Raw genomic sequence first — 12,603 nt, forward strand, 5'->3', positions numbered from 1 at the left:
CTGTGTCCTTTTGACATAACCCTAGTAGTCTTTGATGGCCTTTTTGCTTTCTGGTGCGACAATATGTTCCAGACTCATCTTATATATTTCCTTCCTCAGACATAGAAAAAATTATTTTTTCAAGGAGCACTAGTCCTCTCTAGAGGCAAAAGTTTTAGAAGTTACTATAGGAGAATATCTTTCTGACTTTGAGATAGAAAAGATTTCCTTAAAAAGACACAAAATACTGAGCATGTAAGAATGTATAGACAGACATAACAGCATCAAAAGACATCTTAAACAAATTCAAAAAATAGCAAACTAGAATATTTTTGCAACATATATAGTTGAAAATATGTATAAAGAACTCCAATAAGTCAATAAGAGAAAGACAAATAACAAAGCAAAAAATGCCTCCCCAAACTCTTCCCCACAAAAAACATTTCAAGTAAGCATTTCACAGAAGAGGAAATCCACATAATCATAGAATTACGGAAGGATGTTCAATATCTTTGGCAATCAGGGAAATGCAGATTATGACACACCATTTTATACATGCCAGGTTGCCAAAAATTCAGAAACTGAACAATATCAAGTACTGGAGAGGTGTGCATTGGGGATATCTTTGCATATCGTTGATGGGAATATGTGTTAGAAAACCACATCAGAAGACAAAAACTGGAAACAACTTAAATATATATTAACAGGAGAACGGATAAATAAATTGTGTTGCTTTAATTCATTCAACGGAGTAGCAATGACAAAATGAATTATACTGACAAGAAACAATGTGGCTGAATTTTAGAAACACACTGTAGAAGGGGAAAAACCAAGATCCAGAAGACTTGATAGAATATGTAAAATTTTTGTAAATAATTTGGCATTGTTTTGTATATACCCAAGAAACTCTTGCATTTCCTGTGTATGTGTGCAGAGCTGGAGTCAGTAAACTACAGCGCATGGCCCACCACCTGTTATTGTAAGTAAAATTGTATTCAGACACAGCCATACCCACTTGTTTGTGACTGCTTTCCCACCACAACAAGAGTTGAATAGTGATGACAGAGACCATACAGCCCGCAAAGGCTGGAACATTTACTCTCTGGCCTTTTACCAAACAAATTTGCTGACCCCAGCTCTAGAATATGTATAAGATAATGCCAAATTTTTATGAAGCTCACCCACAAGCAAAAGTAAACAATATGTTATTTGGTCATACTTTCATGTGATAAAGATATAAAAACAAAACTAGAGAATGATGAATATAAATTCAGAATAGTGTTTAATTTGGGTAGGGATTGGAAGACAGAGAATCAAACTGGAAGGAATCCATAGTAAATGGAAGTTAATAGTAATATTCCCTTCCATGCATTAAATATTATATTACAAATATAACAAAAAATAAATTGGGGCTGGTCTGGTGGCACAGCGGTTAAGTGTGCGTGTTCCGCTTTGGCGGCCCGGGGTTTGCGGGTTCGAATCCCGGGTGCGGACATGGCACCACTTGGCAAAGCCATGCTGTGGTAGGTGTCCCACATATAAAGTAGAGGAAGACGGGCATGGATGTTAGGCCAGGGTCAGTCTTCCTCAGTGAAAAGAGGAGGATTGGCAGCAGTTAGCTCAGGGCTAATCTTCCTCAAATAAATAAATAAATAGATAAATAAATAAATAAATAAAATTAAAAAGACAAAAAGAAATAATTCAAGAAAATTTCTCAAGATGAATGACATAAGCTTCCAGGTTAAAAGGGCCTACTGTGTACCAATAACCTAGATAGAGGTAAGCCACCTCAAGGCACATTATCGTGACTTTTCAGGACATTGGAGACAGAAGACTATAAGCTTCCAGAGATCAAAATTAAAGTCATATACAAAAGATCAGAAATTAGAGTGACATTGGACATTTTAATAGCAAGACTAAAAGCTAGACTATGATAGAAAACACCTTCAATTTTGGAGGGAAAATATTTTTTTAATCTGGAATTCTATACATCACCAAACTACCAATTTAGTAGAGGGGAGAGAAGAGGCATTTTCAGACGTTTGCGATTTCTTATCCTCATGTCTGTTTTCTCACGTAGCCAGTGGAGCACGTGCTCCACAAAAGTGAGTCAGTGAACCACGAAGAGGACGATAGAGGATGTAGGAAAAAGAGAACCCAATCCTGGAGAGATGTAGAAGGAATCTTCAGGATTTTAAGGCATCACAAGAAGATAGACCTTCAGAGGCCGAGAGAGCAACCCGTTTACTGTGGAGCAAGTCAGAGGCTCCAAGTGTCATTATTTGAAGAAAATGAAATTGATTAGATACTTCAAGTGTTTGAATGCATTAAAATAAGATTTGTTCAGCTAGGAGAGGCTTTTGTGTTTGAGTTAGTAAGTATATATAAAAATAAATTTAAAAAATGAGATAATTGATAATGGTAGGAAAACAAAATGTGCGAAGAGTGCAATTCTAGAATATGACCCAGCTGTGAATTCCATGCACATAGTTACAATAATGTAAACAATTACTGATGTAATCAATAAAATCAAAACTAATATCAGAAACAGCAGGATGGGAAATGTACCTGTGTTTATCTCTAAAGACCATGTTTACCTTGATACTTCTTAAACAGTTTTAGGAGAGGTATGGAGGTAAATGCCAAAAGAATTAGCTAAAAGAGTTAAGAATAATTGCCTTTAAAGAGTGGGAAACATGAGAAAAAAGTTATATTCATGTATGGTTTTAATTAAAAATTTTAAAAGAAATACCAAGTGTTGGAGAGGATGTGGAGAAAAGGGAACACTTATACGCAGCTGATGGGAATGTAAACTTGTGCAGCTACTATGGAAAACAGTACAGAGAGTCCTCAAAAAATTAAAAATAGGAATACCATATTGTCCAGCTATTCTACTTCTGGGTATTCATCCAAAGAACATGAAAACACTAACTAAAAAAGATATATGCACCCCTATGTTCATTTCAGCATTATTCACAATAGCTAAGATGTGGAAGCAACCTAAGTGCCCATCAACAGATGAATGGATAAAGAAGATATGGTATATATACACAATGGAATACTACTCAGCCATAAAAAGAGATGAAATAGTGCCATTTGCAACAACATGGCTGGACCTGAAGGATATTATGCTAAGTGAAATAAGTCAGACAGAGAAGGATAAATACCGTATGATTTCACGCATATGTGAAAGATAAACAAACACATAGATATGGCGAACAGATTGGTGGTTACCAGAGGGGAAGTGGGTGGAGGGAGGGCGAAAGGGGAAAATGGGCACATTTGTATGGTGATAGATGGAAATTAGACTTTGGGAGGTGAACATGGTACAGTCTATACAGAAGCTGAAATATAGTGATGAACACCTGATATTTACCCAATGTTATAAGTCAATGTGACTTCAATAAAATAGTAATCAATAATAAAATAAATTACAAAAATTACACTGTAAACCAAAACCTGATGTATTAAATATGATTGTCTTCTCCAAATCTAATGAACCGAAAAACAAAATATAGCAGTATCTGGAGTTGGGCCTTCCTTAACAGAAATTGGTTAAACAAGTTAGCTTGAACTCCTGAGGCTGTGATGCTCTTTTGTAATCTCTTTAGTACATGATGCAATCTTTCAATCCATGTGAAGTTGTTCCTCCAGAAATGAGGGCTGTTTGGCAGTTAGAGAGAGAAAAAAAAGAGCAGCCTCTGATATTCAGAAGCTGGTGTGACACTTACAGCCAGGTCCTCTTATTCTCATATCAGATGTAAACCATGTCACAGAATATCAACCTCAGACAAGTTACTCTGAGACCATGATAAAACGAGACAAAATAAAGCCATTTGTCCAAGCAAAGACAAAAGTGAGGTCTCCTTACCCCCCATAAAATACCAATTACCTCCATCCTCACCCAAAAATGATTGGCTGCTATGTCTTTATTCTTTACAGTTTTATCCTCTTTTGAGTCTCTCATCCCTATAGATGAGATTTATTGGGATACTAATCAAAGAATTACTCCAGCTTTCTGAACGCATCCAGCGTAGAGTATACCCCAGCCATAAATGGGGGTGGGATGTTTGATAATGCTTTGTCAGAGGAAACATGGCTGAAGAGGATCCAATTTAGTGCATGTAGTGAGGACTTACCATTTGCTAATTACATTGCTACCACTGGAGAAGTCAAGAGCTCCCCACTGTCTCTGTCCTTGAGGTCCTAACAGCTCCTTAAACAATCACAGAAACATAGAATCACACATTTCAGAACTGGAGAGAGCATGAAAAGTATTGTCAGTGGAAGGAGCACTGACCTAAACCACTTGGGTTTAGTTTAATCCTTCACCTTTCATTAACAATGAGCAAATCCCTGACTACTCTATTCTTCCATTTCCTCAACTGTAAAACAATGATTTATCCTACTCAAGCAATCATTGGAAATATTAAGATAATGTAAATTAAAGTATTTTATAAATTATATGGGGTCATTACAATGTAAAGAAAGGGGAGCCCAAAGAAGTTAAGTGACCCATCCAAGATCATGCATCTATATCTTATACTAGTCTAACACTCAAATGGAGATATTACCAACAGTACTTCAATAGTAATAACAATAATATTGAGTGCTTATTATGATTAAACATTCTGCCTAACACTTCACTTTCATTATTCCATTTATAACAACAATACTTTAGTTTTGCATATATAGCATATGACTCTTTCAAATCACTCCTTCTTCATAATTTTATCCAGAGCTGTTGGAACTCATTAGCACAATCATATTTTAAATGACTATATCAGAAATTTTGAAAATGCAGAGGACGTATTTATCTTTCCACGCTAATATGATAAGAAGAAAGATGATCTTCAAGATTATATGCAACATAATTTCCATAAGAGTCACAGATACAGGCTAAGAAGCCATAACTTTTCATTAGAAAAGTGTGATTGATCAAAGCTTCTTCCTTGATGATGAAGTCTTCCAAAAAATTTTTGAAATGGACTTTATGTGCTCATGTTCAGGCAAACAGGAATTTGGTGTGGAGTAAGAATGTTTAAATATTTGTAAACTCTAAGAGATGGCCACAAGGATATACATACCTGAGTGCTGTAGAGAAGTCTAGAACTTTCCTTCAGTAAATGGTATGGATTCATTCCATATCTCTCCATGTATTTGGGTTTCTTAGCACTGCTTGATGACACGTGAGTTTAATACAATATGTAGCCATTTCTGACAAGTCAGAGAGCCATTGAACACTAAGAAGTCACTACTACAGAAAAGTTAAGTTACTGTAGTCAGTACTCTACCCTGCCAGTGTGTGAAAAGAGGGAGCAGCATTTTCATATTAAGGCAACAAACATATGGGCGCAAATATTGAAATCACCAAGAAATATGGTTGAAATACTGTATGGAAGGGTGATAACAGCAAAAATCATTGAGAAATAATATAATTTGGGGGATATTAATTCCTTTGACTCAGAGTTCAAATAAGTAAGCACTTCAAAGGGATAGATTAAGTATCTAGAAAGAAACGTCAGGGAAAAAAGAAAGTCATCACAAGTCCTGACCTGATGGAAATACGAGATGTTCTGAACTTTGTACAATCTCATCAGCCTATTCATTTCAATGTCTAATACATAGATCATCTAAATTATTCCTTTCTCTGGAGCCAATATTCTTGCCAACCCTATGTACAGCCACGTGGTGCTTAACAATGGGAACACGTTCTCAGAGATGCGTCATTGGGCAATTTCGCCATTGTGTGAACATCACAGAGTGTACTTACACAAACCTAGATGGTATAGCCTACCACATACCTAGGCTACATGGTACTAATCTTATGGGACCAACGTCATATATGTGGTTCGTCATTGACTGAAACGTTGTCATGTGGCATATGACTGTAATTTATTACCTGGTACGTTGTGCTGAGTGGCATCTTCCTAAGTTTTTTCCATTAAAAGTTTTATTCATTTCTGTGTGTAATCAAGTTTTCAATAAAAATCTTCGAAAATTGAGGCAAATGAAGCAGGTTTCTTCCCTGTGAGTCCTCCTCCAGTGGCCTTAACCTCTACCATCTTCTCTTAGCTCTCTGCCTCCTTCCTCAGTAATTGATACTTGCTCACTGCTTAGAACTCCTATGATGCCTTCATCCAAACCCTGGCAAAAGGAGATATTTCCCCTTCCACAGGCCTGATCTCCTCTGTGCCTATTGCAGCTAGCTAAGATCGTGATTTCTGTTCCTTTGCCTATGGAGTCGTACCCCAGCAGCTGCCCCTGAAGCTCCCCCAGCTCCTAGACCCAGAATGCCAACATTCACCTCAAATCTAGTTCATGGGACCCCAAACTGCACCTTGTCCTGGAAGATAAAGTTTTCTATCCTCATAGTGAAGGGGGAAGAGAAGGAAGGTCACACTTTGAGGCTAGCTCAGTAGTGATAGGGAGGATCAAATTTGGGATACAAAAGTTTGTTTTCAGTTTAGTTAAAAAAAAAAAGAAGTAGGCATCCCCAGTGAGCATATACTATACTAAAGGTAAAAAATGAGATACACAATTTCAGCCCTCAAGAGCTTTACTGGGGGAAAAATATGTAAAAATAAAACTTTAATACAGTTTTCTAAGTACAGTAACAGAGGTAAAATAGATAGTAATTATTAATGCTAACAATTTTGAGTAGCTACTATGTGTCAAATATTATGATAAAGACTTACCTAGAGTCTTTAATACAATGTGATTGAAGAGGAAGGCAGGGGCCAGATCGCGGATGGTCTTGGACTCAAGTGAACCCAATTAGGACTTTATCCTGTAATTAATCAGGACTTGAAGAATTTTGAAAAGAGTCACAGCTGGGTCAGATTTACACTGCAAATAGATTAAGCTTATGGTGTAAGGGATAAGACACTAGAGATAGAGATTGGTCTCTGTCTCAGAGCCAGGGCAATAGTTTTAGAGAAAAAAAGAGGAGCACACTGACTCAAAAAGTATTTCAAAACTAAACTTAGTGGGACTTGTTAAATGATAGATCTGAAAGTAGATAAAAAGAAGAGTCAGGACGTTGCTTTGATTTTGGCTTGGACGACTAGTAGACAGATGGGAAGTAGACGGGGAGAAACAGGTCTGAGAGAATGACGGGGAGATGATGTGTTCAGTTTGGGACATGCTGAAACTGGAGTGGCCACTGGCAGTTAAGCGGAGATGTCCACTAGGAGGCTGGATTTGGCAATCTCAAGATCAGGAAGAGTTCAAGGCTGGAGAAAGAGTAGTAGGAGCCTTTGTTATCTCCTTTCCCTTCCTGCTCCCCAATCACCCACGCATCCCATTTATATTCCCACATTCCTGTCCATGCATTCCAAGGATTATGACTAGGTAACAGGGGAAGAACTGAGCAATGATTTCCTCTCCCTCGTCCTCATATTTACACAAGTCTAACTAAGGCTGTCATGATTTGAAGACGATGTAAATTCTCTGGTCCACTCCTGTGATAAAATGCGTCACTGTCTCAGTCTATCTAACTTTCTTTGACATTCTCTTCCTAGAAATTAAGGGATTCTCCCAGTCATTTTACCTGGGACCAAATCTGAAGTCTGTGTGTGAATCATGCATTTATTTTAGTAGTAAGTATTGATTGGTCTCTGGCCTTTTATCTACTCTTGATACAGAAATCCATAAGAAGATAAACAAAAGTAACTGACATTTGGACTTGGAATGCATTCTATGATAATGTGGCTTTACATTTTACCTTCTAAGTATGTTTTATGAAAGCTAACAGTGAAATTTGTTACTTTTTACTAGGCATACAGCATTGGCTGAGATGTACTAGGAATATGCTAGATAAGAGAGACATTAAATTAAGACTTGTTAAGTAGTATAGTAATCCATTTATCCCTAAATAATCCACAAGGATAAGAGAGAGTTGAATGATGCGTGTAATTGTAATTATGTCATTAGATCCTTGAAGGAAACGTATCATTATAAGCATAAGTTTTACCTGGTGTATATGAGGATTGAATTCATGATTCACAATGCATTCTGAAGCTGCTCTGAAAATGCAGTCTCTCTTTGCATGCTTTTGGCATGACAAGGTTTAGGAAGGTTATTGGCTTTTTCAAAGAGCTGAATCACACAACACTGGATATTTGTTCCCACAGTCTACCAACCATGGCATCTATGTTGGGGTTATCACTTGGCAACAAGATAAATACTCTGACTGAGGTGTTACACTCCCTAACAAAGCTTGCTTCATGTGTAAACTTTCTCACACTCAATGGATGGCCCTGGGCAATATCTTAAATTAGGCGAGGTTTGCTTTCTGTTGCTCTGGATTCTGGACCATTCCTCTTTGTGGCTTAGGCCCACTCTCATTCAAAGCCTTCTCACTCTTCTGCTTATCCTCTTTACACACCCTGAAACTGCTTCTCTCACCACTCTCCCCCTACTCCCTCAAAATCTCCTCTGCAGGAACTTAGATACACGTATTATTTCTCCTAGAGCCATTAACATGCTAAGTTTTATTGCTAATTGTAGAAGGAGGTGTTTATTCTCTGATAAAGATATTTCGAGAAGCTTATATTGGAGAATGATTGAATGAAGGTGACGCCAAATTCACATCATAGAGGTGACCACCTTCACATATATTTGGTTCTGCTCATGGCAGCAGCTCCTTAAGTTTCTAGAGTGAACGATGCTGTCTGAATACTTAGGCAAAATAGTATTAATGATCTTTGCTATAAAAACGGTGTTTAATATATTTAACTGAAGGTCATTAATAAAATAAGATTATTATATGCAATTTTATGTCAAAATGGGACTTTCTTTTTGACCTACAATCATATCAAGCTTTGGAAAATTTCAGTGCTGACATTTCAGCATTCAGTGCTGATGTAGAGATGATACATTTTTCTAATTTGTATATGTAGCATCTTCCAGTAAATCACATGTAAAGGAATTATGGAAGTGCCAGTGGTTGCTCATTCAAAGTGGAGAGGAGAATAGAAACACTGCAACGTGCTGAGCATGAGTAAGTCATTTAGCAAACACTTAGTGAGCACGCAATATGAGCCAAGTGCCTGTCCTAGTCATTGGGAAAGACCATCATGGTTGTGGACCTCCACGTGGTACTTATCATCTAGCAGCAAGATAGACAGTGCATAGTTAACTCTTTAGTCAGGCTATTCGATCACAGTTGGATAGGTGTTTCAAAGAAAAAGCACAGTGTATGCAATCTCCAAATTATAATATTAGAACTTTATTCATAAAGTTGTTTTCTTATTCTGTGTATTATTTCTCCTTTGTACACAATTCATTGTAGTGCCACTGGGAAGAAAAGAAACACCTCAGGATACTTTGATAATATATTTCTGATTTTAAAAGTAATGTATATCTATTAGGGAAAATGTGGGAAATTTTTTAAAGTATTAAAAAAAACAAATGACAAGCATTTATAACGTTACCACACAGAGACACTCACTGTTCACATTTTGACATATTTCCTTCAACATATTTCTGCACATATTTTATTTACACTGTATATATAATCTTATATCCTTTTTTTAAAATTATGATTATCTCATACACTTTTTCCTAGAAGATAGGAAAATGAAAAAGTGACAGACTTTCTGTCTCACTGCTCTCAGCTTCTGTGGAAGTGGTCTATCCCATGACTGATACACGTATGATGTCGGGTAATTTGAAAGATCTTGATATTATCTATTTTATAAAGGTAAGGGGCACTTTGCAGTATCTGTGCTCTTTCATCTTGTCGACCTGCTGACTGGGTTACTGCAATGGTCTCCTAAGAGGTGACTCATCCTTTGGGTTCTTTGTCTTTCAGAATTTCCAGATTTTTCTTCTTGAAACACCACTTTTTACAAGTCACTTCCATTCGAGTCTCTAGAATTTGCAGTAGGCTGCCTTTAGTTTAGATCTTAACTCAGTCTGCAGTCAGAGGACCCTCTGTAAGATACCGTCCCTCTTTCTTACTCTTCCTCCCTTATGAGACCTCAGACAGCCACTCAATGATCTTTTCTTTTCACTTCTATAATTTCAGTGCCTCCCCTTTCAACTTTCAGTTTTTCTCATTTACCTTGACCCTTTCCTTGAGACCCTAACACACATTTATCAATCCTTTCCCCTCCTTCCTATGAGACTTCCTACCCTCGGCACAACTCAATTTGGCTCTTAATCATATATTGCCTGTTACAACTTTCTCCAGTTGTTTGGTATGTGAACGTTTTGTCTTCCTATATTGAGCTCATAAAATTGCTCTAATCTAGGCAGAAAGGCAACACCTGGCCACCAACAATCACTCTGTCATACTAGCTAACACTTGGAGAACTCACTATAAGAAAGATAATATGCTAAGTACTTGACAGATATTACCTCATCTGTTCTTCACAAAAGTTTGTGTCATTTAGGAATGCTTTTGGCTGAAAATTACAGAGGACCCAAGGTGTCTAACAATGCCTAAACAATAGAGACTTATTTATTATCTCATGTAACAATAACAACAAGAACAAAAACTGGAGGTGAGTGGTTTCCAGCACTGGTTTAGGACCTTTCTGATGTCTGGGCTCTGGTTTGGCATTTCTGAAAATCTCTTACTCTCCCTCTGTCATTGCCATATGGCTGCATCACATCCTCACACAACCATGCTCCTGAGTAGGAGGAGATGGTGTCAAATAAGAAGGTTTTCTCTGCATGTCTCCCTCTTATCAGGAAAGAAAAATTCCCCCAAATAGTCCCCAAAAGACTTCTCCCACATCTCATTTACCAGACTGCATTATATAGCTGCCCCCTTTACCAGCAACTAGGTCCTCCTTGCCCAAGATCAAGAAATCTCTTAATAATACATAAACAAAATCAGGAAGAAGTATAGTAAAAATGGATTGCTTTTGCATAGGCAATGAGAAGTGCCAGCCTTGTAGCATTACTAGGAAATTAAAGCTCAGAGAGGTTGAGAAATTTGTGCAAGATTATACAACTAGTAAGTGGCAGAAAGAGGATTCAAATTAGACCTTTCCGAGTCTCTCAGAATCCATATCTTTGCTCCCCATACTAAAGGGCCTTTTGAGGAAGTTTTAGTATCTTACTCAATTAGTCAAAAAATATCTAGTGAGTGTCTACTTTATGTTCGGCATCGTTCTTGCTGCTAAAGGGGAATCAAGCATATAATTTATTTAGGGATAAAAGCCCAACTCAGACAAAACATCTAGAATCACAAGATTAATTAATTACTTAATTAATTGTACCTTATTATATTGCAAGTTCAGCTTTAAGAGATACAGTTCTTTGTAGCAGGAATTCACTGAGGGTTGGAGTCAGACGGGACTTCAGGCAAGCTATGGGATGTGAGTTGAACCTCACAGATTTGGATCAGTGGGCAGAAGGAAGAATGGCATTCCTGTTGAGAAGAATAACTTGAGTGAAGGCAATGAGGTAGAAACAGTAGAGCCTTAAAAGTGAGCGAAGCAAAGGATGGCTAAGGTTCTAGGTACATTTGCTATTGGTTCAGAAGACTGTTGAGCTGTCAACGTGTGGTTAAAGAACAGTTGAACAGATTGGTCAACAGACATTGCCAGAGGGGACCCTCCAGGGGACTGAGGCCTAAAAGAGAGAGAGACTTAGACCAGCAAGCAACAGCATCTACTGAACAGTCACTGGGGCAGAGAACTGGCCAAGTACCAAGGGATGTTAAAACCTGTAAAATGGTCGATGGCTGCCTAAACATTTCCTTGGGTCTAATAGAGGAATTTAAGAGCAGAAAGATCATCATTGAGGGTAGAATTCCAATTATTTTTCTTTATATGACCTGAGATCTTCTGGCAATTAAAAAATCAGGTAATTTGGCTTTTGACTGCTAGACACAGATACTGAAGATCACACTTACCCCACCATCCCTCTAATAATAATGAGAGTCTTGGGTTAAGTCTCCCCACTCCTTTGGACCAGAGATTCACATTAACAAGTCTATCTACGGATAGATGTATCCATAACCAAGGACACATCTGGCTCTGTGGACCACAGCCAAGCTAAGAAGCTCACACAGGGCTCAGACCCACAGTCTTGGTTTCACTGACTCCCCAGATTGTCAACCCAGACACGGAGCTCACCACACCATCTGAGAAGAAATATGTGGTTTTACTTCTCTTCATCCTTTTCCCTTTGGGGATTTCCATACATAAAAGTAAGGTGAAGAGAAGCCATCTTTACAATGTGCTGTGAACACTTTTCAATAAGCTCTAACAACATGAATATTTTCAGACTCAAATTATATTTCATCATGCATATCTTTTATCTATTTTTGTTTTTTAAATTCCTGTGGTCATATCTAAAAATCTAGCAACATTTTCAAACAAGTTTTTGACACTACAGTTTTCAATCAACACCTATGATTTACTCAGAGCTAAAAATTAACTTTATGCACACAGTGGATTTTCACTGTTTAATAAAAGATAAGATCTATGTTCTAAACAAGGACAAATGGAAAGTTCTTTGGGTGTGGCTTGTGACAGGAGATTAGGGTGGAACCCAGAATTATTTAGGCAATTATAGCTTGGGAAAATGTAAGACAGTTTGAAGTAAACAATTTCTGTGAAAGAAAAATAGAGGAGTTTTTTTCCTTCCCATGACCAAAGCGTC

The 12,603-nt window shown here is 37.5% G+C and overlaps 1 long non-coding RNA gene across 1 annotated transcript in view; it reads right to left on the minus strand.

Annotated features, from left to right (window-relative positions):
* LOC103553010 (uncharacterized) overlaps positions 1-12,603 on the minus strand; it is a 92,304-nt gene that overhangs the window by 30,173 nt on the left and 49,528 nt on the right. The window contains exons 3-6 of the long non-coding RNA XR_011542084.1: positions 11,214-11,365; positions 6,678-7,214; positions 5,067-5,154; positions 4,119-4,195 (exon numbers count right to left, since the gene is read on the minus strand). This is a non-coding gene — a long non-coding RNA (uncharacterized lncRNA). The remainder of the gene's footprint in view (positions 1-4,118; positions 4,196-5,066; positions 5,155-6,677; positions 7,215-11,213; positions 11,366-12,603) is intronic.

The sequence above is a fragment of the Equus przewalskii genome, chromosome 7 (genome assembly GCF_037783145.1).
Source record: "Equus przewalskii isolate Varuska chromosome 7, EquPr2, whole genome shotgun sequence".
NCBI lineage: Eukaryota > Metazoa > Chordata > Mammalia > Perissodactyla > Equidae > Equus > Equus przewalskii.